Source organism: Trichechus manatus, unplaced genomic scaffold, assembly GCF_000243295.1.
Source record: "Trichechus manatus latirostris isolate Lorelei unplaced genomic scaffold, TriManLat1.0 scaffold00084, whole genome shotgun sequence".
In the NCBI taxonomy this organism is placed as follows: Eukaryota; Metazoa; Chordata; class Mammalia; order Sirenia; family Trichechidae; genus Trichechus; species Trichechus manatus.
In genome coordinates, this window is record NW_004444020.1 from 565808 (window position 1) to 572751 (window position 6944).

The 6944-nt window shown below is 42.9% G+C and overlaps 1 protein-coding gene across 1 annotated transcript in view; it reads left to right on the forward strand.

Annotated features, from left to right (window-relative positions):
• The first annotated feature begins 3017 nt into the window (after positions 1–3017).
• Positions 3018–6944, forward strand: part of ATP2C1 (ATPase secretory pathway Ca2+ transporting 1) — a 187601-nt gene continuing 183674 nt past the window's right edge. The window contains exon 1 of the mRNA XM_023735944.1: positions 3018–3135. The gene's annotated coding sequence lies outside the window, so the exon portion shown is untranslated. The remainder of the gene's footprint in view (positions 3136–6944) is intronic.

A 6944-nucleotide genomic window follows, 5' to 3' on the forward strand; every position in this document is an offset into this window, starting at 1 on the left:
TTGTCTTGAAGAGACTGTTGGTGGAATTTATGGACTTCAAAGATGATTCTGGTGAGGACTCCAAAGGACGTGAGGAGAGCTTTGACACTGGAGATGACACAGACCGCAAGAAGCAGCAGCAGAGAATTGGCAGCAGTAGAACCAGGAGATAGCCAACTCACGTTGCAAGAGAGCTGAGTGGCTTTGGGCAGAAGGCTTCCTGGTGGAGTGAGGTGCCTCGGGGCACTTATTGGTGGAGCTGGGCTTGCCGACCCACAGAGTGAGAGAGCTAAGCGCCTTTAGGCCTAGGCTTACTGGCCGAGTGGGGTGCCTCTGGGGACTTATCGCTAGAGCTCAAGAATTTTATAACACTTGCTTGAGGACGGCAGAGGCCAGGCTGGCCCAAGAGGCTCTGAGGGGCCTAGGGACTGAGAGGCCAAGGAACCAGGAAGGAGAAGCTGAAGAGACAAGGAACAAAGGAAGCAGAGCTGCTTCAGTCTCAAAAAGTAGGGCCACAACCTCTGGAGTCTCAAAGGCTGGGGCCATGGCCTTCTAGGTTTCAAAGAGTCTGATATTTATCAACTGGGTTCCTGAATGTGGGGCTGCCTTTCACCAGTGCTAGTGGAATGGGGCCAGATCCACTGCCCAAAGCCAAGGGGGGCAGGGCTGCCATGCCCAAGGGTCTGAAGAATGGGATCTGTTGGGGCTGAGGGTGTGGGGTTACTACTCAGACAGACTAGGAGAATGGGGTCGCCCAAATGCGAGAGAGCAGAGTTGCCATTCTAGTGGGCCTAGAAGGTGGAGCTGAAGCCCAGGACTGAGATGCCTTCACCCAGAATCCCAAGAGTGTGGTCAACACCCAGAGTCTGGAGGGCAGGGCTTTGGCCTAAATGGTCTCAGAGAACAGAGGATTATTTTCAAGACTTGTGAGCTAATGTGATGTGTTCTACTGACTTGCTTGGTGCCTGTTATCCCTTCTTTCCCTCCAATTTCTCCCATTTGTAGTAGAAATGTCTACCTTATGCCTGTTCCACCATTGTACTTTGGAAGCAGATAACTTGTGTTCTAGATTTCACAGATAAAGAAGAGTTTTGCAGAAGATGAGATTTTGGACTTGCAGTTGATTTAAGACTTTTGAGATTATACAATGGTGTAAATGTGTTTTACATGTGGCAAGGACATGAATTTTGGGGGATCAAAGGGTGAAATGTTATGGATTGAATTGTATCCCCCCAAAAATGTGTCAACTTGGCTAGGCCATGATTCCCAGTATTGTGTGGTTGCCCTCTATTTTGTGATCTGATGTATTTATTCTATGTGTTGTAAATCTTAACCTCTATGATGTTAATGAGACAGGATTAGAGGCAGTTATGTTAATGAGGCAGGACACCATCTATAGGATTAAGTTATATCTTGAGTCAATCTCTTTTGAGATATGAAAGAGACAATAGAGCAGAGAGGAGAGGGATCTCATACTACCAAGAAAGAAAAGCCAGGAGAAGAACATGTCCTTTGGACCCAGGGTCCCTGTGCTGAGAAGCTTCTAGACCAGGGAAAGATTAATGACAAGGGCCTTCTTCCAGAGAAGACAGACATAGAAAACCTTCCCCTAGAGCTGACATCCTGAATTCAGACTTCTAGCCTCCTAAACTGTGAGAGAATAAATTTCTGTTTGCTAAAGCCATCCGCTTGTGGTATTTCTGCTGTAGCAGCACTAGATAACTAACACACTGTTTCTGTTGAGTCAGTTGCAACTCATGGCAACCCTGTATGTTATGGAGTAGAACTGCTCCATAGGGTTTTCTTGTCTGTAATCTTTAACAAGGCAGAGTGCCAGGACTTTCTTCCCCAGCACCACTGGGTGGGTTTGAACCATCGACCTTTTGGTTAGCACCTGAGCACTTCACCTTTGTGCCACTAGGGCTCCTTTGTTGTTGTTGTTAGGTCCCATCAAGTCAGTTTCAACTCATAGCGACCTTATATACAACAGAACAAAATTCTGCCTGCCCCATCCTGTGCCATCCTCACAATTGTTGTTATGCTTGAGCCCATTGTTGCAGCCACTGTGTCAATCCATCTCGTTGAGAGTCTTCCTCTTTTTTGCTGACCCTCTATTTTACCAAGCATGACGTCCTTCTCCAGGGACTGATCTCTCCTGATAACATGTCCAAAGTATGTGAGACGTAGTCTCGCCATCCTTGCTTCCGAGGAGCATTGTGGTTGTATTTTTTCCAGGACAGATTCGTTTGTTCTTTTGGAAGTCCATAGTATATTCAATATTCTTCACCAACACCACAAGTCAAAGGCGTCAATTCTTTTTCTGGTCTTCCTTATCCATCGTCCTTTAGGAGTCCTGTATTTCTTGGCAGTGGGGTCTCCAATTTTTATTTGCATATGAATGACCTGAGGATCTAGTCAAAATGCAGATTCTGTTTCATAGGTCCTGGGTAGGGCTTGAAATTCTGCATTTGTAGCAAGCTTCCAGGACCAAGTGATGCTGCTGCTACTAGTCCATGGAGCACACTGAGTAGTAAGGCTCTAGGGAACTCCTAATCAGTCTCTTGGGGGAGTTAATGCTCCCTTTCTCAGGCAAAAATAAATAAGTACATAATAATCACGTACATACACCCTTGACTTTACTATCCAAGATTTTGGCAACAAACATAAATTTATATTCTGGTAATTATCACCCAGATCATAGTACTGAGTGTAGTATGTGTTGAACAAATATTATTCCTCCTTGGTGATCCAACTGAGGGAAGACATAGATCATTTGCATGTGTAGTATAATTTCCTTTTGTATTTAAAATATCATGGATAATAGTGTAGCAGAATATGACTTTATAAGTTTTGCTGTGACAAGCAATTTCTCTACTTCAAATTGCATTCACATTATCTTTCTTTCAGGTAACATTTGCTGCCACCTCCTTCAGCTCCTACCCTCCACCCCAACTGTGGTTCTCACAGGAAGTGGGCATGAGAATTCAGTGAGCTACCCAGATAAATACCTCAAGCTTTGTGTTCTCCGCCAGAACCCAAGACAAGGCTTAGAGGATCATCTGAGGCACCATGCTCTCTGGCCACTTCCAGGAAATGGAATCAAAGAAATGGGGGTAGGGACGACTTCTCTAATCCCAAGGGTCATCACCTGCCGAGGTAAGCCTAGCCCAATCATACATCTGCTTTCAGTTACATCCCTAATTTTCAAACCTGCCTCACCTACCCTCTCACTACATCCTCCCATTTAGGCAAAGCTATTCAAATACTTAAGAAAATTTATTTTCTTTATTTCTAAAACCATATTATCAGTTCTCATACAGAATTATAGATAGCATGCCCACCAATTTGAAAGCTCCCCAGGGGGTTAGCCATTCAATCTCCTCTCCTTAAAAGGAAAAATCTTTTTGCTACCCCTCTCAGAGATAGCAAAGCATGGCTGCTGAGGGGAAGGCACAGGAAAATCAAGTCTTGAGGAGATGTAGCTCCAAAAACCTGCCCCTAAATCCACCAGAAATGGTAAGCTTGCTGGGAGGTTTTTATGTTTCTGTTAAAGGAATAGTTTGCAGTTATATCTTGAGTAGAAACTCTCATGGTTGATTGAAAGGAGATGGGTTTAGTGAAGATCCATCCAAAAACACAGTCATATTGAAAACAGAGAGGAGCAGATGATGCTTGAGGAAGAGGTTTGTGGAGGGCTACGGTTTTGGAGATTCTTGGTGGTAAGGGGGCTCACGGTTACAGGTCTAAGTTTTCTCCTTCCCCAACTTGAATGGGACAAAAAGCTAGTGACAGAAGAGGGAGGGAGTGTTGGGGAGAACTGCCTGAGGTTTCTGGTAGACTTAAAGAAAAGGTTGATCTTCCTGAGCTAAGAATAACAGTGGTGCTTGTCTTGGTTATCTAGTGCTGTTTTAACAGAAATACCACAAGTGAATGTCTTCAACAAACTGAAGTTTATTCTCTCACAGTCTAGTAGGCTAGAAGTCTGAATTCAGGGTGCCAGCTCCAGTTGAAGGCTTTCTCTGTCAGTTCCAGAGGAAGGTCCTTGTCATCAATCTTCCCTTGGTCTAGGAGCTTCTCCACACAGGAACCTCAGGTCCAAAGGATGTGCTCTGCTCCTGGTGCTGGTTTTTTGGTGGTACAAAGTCCCTATGTCTCTCTGCTCACTTCTCTCTTTTATATTGCAAAAGATATTGGCTTAAGGCACTATTTAATCTTGTAGATCTCATCAGTACAACTGCCAATAATCCATCTCATTACATTATAGTGATAGAATTTACAACACATAGGGAAATCACATCAGGTGACAAAATGGTAGACAATCATACAATACTGGAAATCATGACCTAGCCAAGTTGACAGATATTTTTGGGGGACACAATTCAATCCATGACCGTGCTACTGCAACTTGATGAGAGGAACTGAGTGAGAGTGCCTGAGACCAGTCGGATACTAGTTAGATATCACTGAGAAGACAGAACTTAGTAGGAGGCCCACATGAAGCCTGACAACTGCAGGAGCTCATTCATGGGATAGTGTCTGCAAGAAGAGATGGCTGCTGGCCTGGGGAAAGCACCAGTACTGGGGAAGTGCATTTCAGCATGTGGATCTGATGGAAGTTCTCAAAGAGCTTCAGCAAACAGGGCTTCTGTCCTTAGACTTCACTTGAGAAATCCCTCTACAACCATGTCCATACCAGACTGTGCCTAAACCAGTGGCTCTCAAAGTGAGGTCCCCAGGCCAGCAGAAGCAGCATCACCAGAGCAGTCATGACAAATGAAAAATCTGTGTTCCCACCCCTAGACCAACTGAGTCAGAAACTCTGGGCCCTCATCCTGTGCTTCAAGAAGCTTTCCAGGTGATTCTAAGTTTGGCCTAAACTATGTAGGGGAAAAAAAATGTCTTTTTGCTTAAGTGGACAACAAGTGTTCTGTGGGGGCAGGGTTATTGTTAAATTTGAGAAATTAATACTTGAAACTGAAAATCAGAAGGCATAAAAGTTGTATAGTTCTTAGAGCAAAAAAAAAAAAAACATCAAAGTTGTTGAATTGTGCTTGTAATGGGACCATACAAGGATTCTGAATTTGGATTTGGGGAAAGTAAAAATGTACCATTGGCAGAGGTGTTGGGGTAATATAATTAAAAACAAAATCTGCTCCCAATCTAGAAAACCTCTCCACAAAGGTAGAAGAGAAAGCAAACAGTTTTATTACTGAAAAAGCATTAAACCAGAATGTGATACATTACAGGCAATCACTAGAGATTGCAGACAGAAAAGAATTTTACCCTTTTAAATAGCTAAGTGGATACAACCCACTCAAGATCTCATATCTTTATGGCTGGAGGTCAGTGTGCAGTTGGAGCATTATACCACCTGAAGTTACGGAAACTAAGAGATAGGAATGCTATCTTCCCTGATGATCACATTTCTAAAGAAATGGCTCCCAGATCCTTAAGGAAGCATCCTACACTTACATTCTTTCCAAAGAGACAGAGAAAGAACTGATAATTACAGATTTTCTAAAGTGAATGCTGAAAGAAAAGGGGAAAGGGGGGTACTCCCTTTCTTGGTTTTTATTTGTATTTGCCTTTATAGATTGTGTTAGGCTAGGTTCTCTAGAAAAGCAAAAGCAGTGAAACGTATATATACTAACATATATAGAGAGAGATTTATTTTGAGGAAGTGGCTCACAAAGTTGTGGAGGTTGGCAAGTCCCAAATCCATGGGTCAGGTGTCAGACTGGAGGCTTCTCTCGACTCACTGTTTGCAGGGCTGGTGAATCCAAAATCCTCAGCTCAGACGGCAGGCTGTTGGCTCACATTCCAAGAACCAGAGGTCAGAGGATGACAAGTTGGGTGCAGGATCGAGAGACGATGAGCTTTGCCAGAATACTGTATATATTGAATACAGGCCTATCTTAGTTTATTAGTGCTGCTGTAACAGAAATACCACAAGTGGATGGCTTTTACACAGAGAAATGTATTCTCTCACAACCTAGGGGATAGAAGTCCAAATTCAGGGTGTCAGCTCCAGGTGAAAGCTTTCTCTCTCTGTCAGCTCTGGGGGAAGGTTCTTGTCATCACTCTTCCCCTGGTCAAGGAGCTTCACAGTGCAGGGACCCTGGATCCAAAGGACACGCTATTCTCCTGGCGCTGGTTTCTTGGTTATATGAGGTCCCCATGTCTCTCTGCTCGCTTTTCTCTTTTAACTTTGATTTTTGTGTCTTCTGTATCTGGGTTGATAGCTGGTTTCCCTGTCCTGTGTTCTAGTCTTGGGTTGTTATCTGATGTTATTGATTTTCAAACCAGAGGACTGCCTTTAGTATTTCTTGTAATTTTGGTTTGGTTTTTGCAAATTCCTTAAACTTCTGTTTATCTAGAAATGTCCTAATTTTGCCAACATATTTGAGAGAGTTTTGCTGGATATATAATTCTTGGCTGGCAATTTTTTTCCTTCAAGGCTTTATATATGTCATCCCATTGTCTTCTTGCCTGCATGATTTCTGCTGAGTAGTCCAAGCTTAACCTTATTGACTCTACTTTGTAGATGACTTTTCGTTTATCCCTAGCTGCTCTTAAAATTCTTTATCTTTGGTTTCAGCAAGTTTGATTATAACTTGGTGACTTCCTTTTGGGATCTACCTTGTGTGGGGTTCGATGAGCATCTTGGATAGATATCTGCTCTTCTTTCACAATATCAGGGAAGTTTTCTGCCAAAAAATCTTCAACAATTCTCTCTGTATTTTCTATTATCCTCCCTATTCTGGTACTCCAGTCACTCGTAGTTTATTCCTCTTAATAGAGTTCCACATAATTCTTAGGGTTTCTTCATTTTTTTTTTAATTCTTTTTTTCTGATTTTTCCTCAAATAACTTGTTGTCAAGTGCTTTATCTTTAATCTCACTAATTCTGACTTCCATTGCCTCAATTCTGCTCCTATGACTTTCTATTGAGTTGTCTAATTCTGA